Source organism: Gossypium hirsutum, chromosome A13 (assembly GCF_007990345.1).
Source record: "Gossypium hirsutum isolate 1008001.06 chromosome A13, Gossypium_hirsutum_v2.1, whole genome shotgun sequence".
NCBI lineage: Eukaryota > Viridiplantae > Streptophyta > Magnoliopsida > Malvales > Malvaceae > Gossypium > Gossypium hirsutum.
This window is the reverse complement of record NC_053436.1, coordinates 84,683,322-84,684,714: the sequence shown is the minus strand read 5'-3', so window position 1 is coordinate 84,684,714 and position 1,393 is coordinate 84,683,322. Positions and strand designations below refer to the sequence as shown.

At 38.2% G+C, this 1,393-nt stretch overlaps 1 non-coding gene across 1 annotated transcript; it reads left to right on the top strand.

Annotated features, from left to right (window-relative positions):
• The first annotated feature begins 746 nt into the window (after positions 1-746).
• Positions 747-853, top strand: LOC121213428 (small nucleolar RNA R71). Its single transcript, XR_005908810.1, has one exon. It is a non-coding gene; the product is annotated as a small nucleolar RNA R71 (small nucleolar RNA).
• The last annotated feature ends 540 nt before the right edge of the window (positions 854-1,393 follow it).

Sequence of the window (1,393 nt, the reverse complement as noted above, 5' to 3'; positions counted from 1 at the left end):
TCTTGCACAGTAATTGCATGAAGCTTCTCCCTAGGGTTAGTTTCGGTATTTCTAGGCAAATGACCTTGTGGTCATTCTGAGATTAACTTAGCAAGTTGGCCCATTTGGTTCTCGAGCCCTTGAATCGATGCTTGTTGATTTTTAAGCGCTACTTTAGTGTTTTGAAAATGGGTTTCTGACACTGAGATAAACTTCGTTAACATCTCCTTAAGGTTCGACTTATTCTCTTGTTGATAAGTTCGTTGTTGGAAGCTTGGAAGGGGTTGTGCTCTTTGATTTCCTTGACCACCCCAAGAGAAATTGGGATGGTTCCTCTAATCTGCATTATAGGTGTTACTGTAAGGATTATTTTGAGGCATAGAATTATTACCCATATAGTTGATTTGTTTGTTTTCTATGTTAAGACCGTAGGGAAAATATTCTAGATTGTTCATTCCTCCATTCGTATCGCACTGCATCACAAGATGTACCTGTATAGTAACACATAAACCATCAATTTTCTTATTTAAAATTTCTACTTGATTCGATAACATGGTGATTGCATCTAAATTGAAAACACCAGCTGCTTTCATCGGCTTCGTCCTCATTACTTGCCACTGATAATTATTCAGTGCATCTCCTCTATAAATTCATAAGCCACTTCGGGTGTTTTATTATTAAATGTACCACCGACTACTACATCGATCAATTGCCTAGTTGAGGGATTCAAGCTATTGTAGAAAGTTTGAACCTATAGCCATAGAGGTAACCCATGGTGAAGGTACCGTCTTAATAAGTCCTTATACCTCTCCCATGCATCATATAGGGTCTCTAAGTCAATTTAAACGAAGGAAGAGATATCATTCCTCAACTTAGCTATATTAGTCGGTGGAAAGTACTTCAGTAGGAATTTCTCGATCATTTGATCCCATGTAGTGATAGAGCCTCGTGGTAAAGAATTCAACCATTGTTTAGCTTTGTTCCTCAATGAGAAGGGAAACAACTGTAGGCAAATGGCATCATCAAAAATGCCATTTATCTTGAAAGTATCACAGACTTCCAGAAAATTAGCCATATGAGTATTTGGATCCATGTCTTGCAAACCATCGAACTGACCAAATTATTGTACCATCTGAATAGTGTTCGGCTTCAGTTCGAAATTGTTTGCAATAATAATGGGTCTTACAATACTTGATTCAGCCACAGTTAGAGTGGGCTTGGCATTTGCAACAACCGTAGGAGGCAGCTGATTATTCTAATTATCACTCATCTCCTCAGTAATAATAACGTCCTCTGGCTCATCTACTATACTCTGTCGATTCTACCTTGCTTCTCTATGATTTCTACGAGCTGTACTTTCAATTTCGCTGTCAAATAGTAATGATCCCGATGGATTTCTCCTAGTCATCAACTA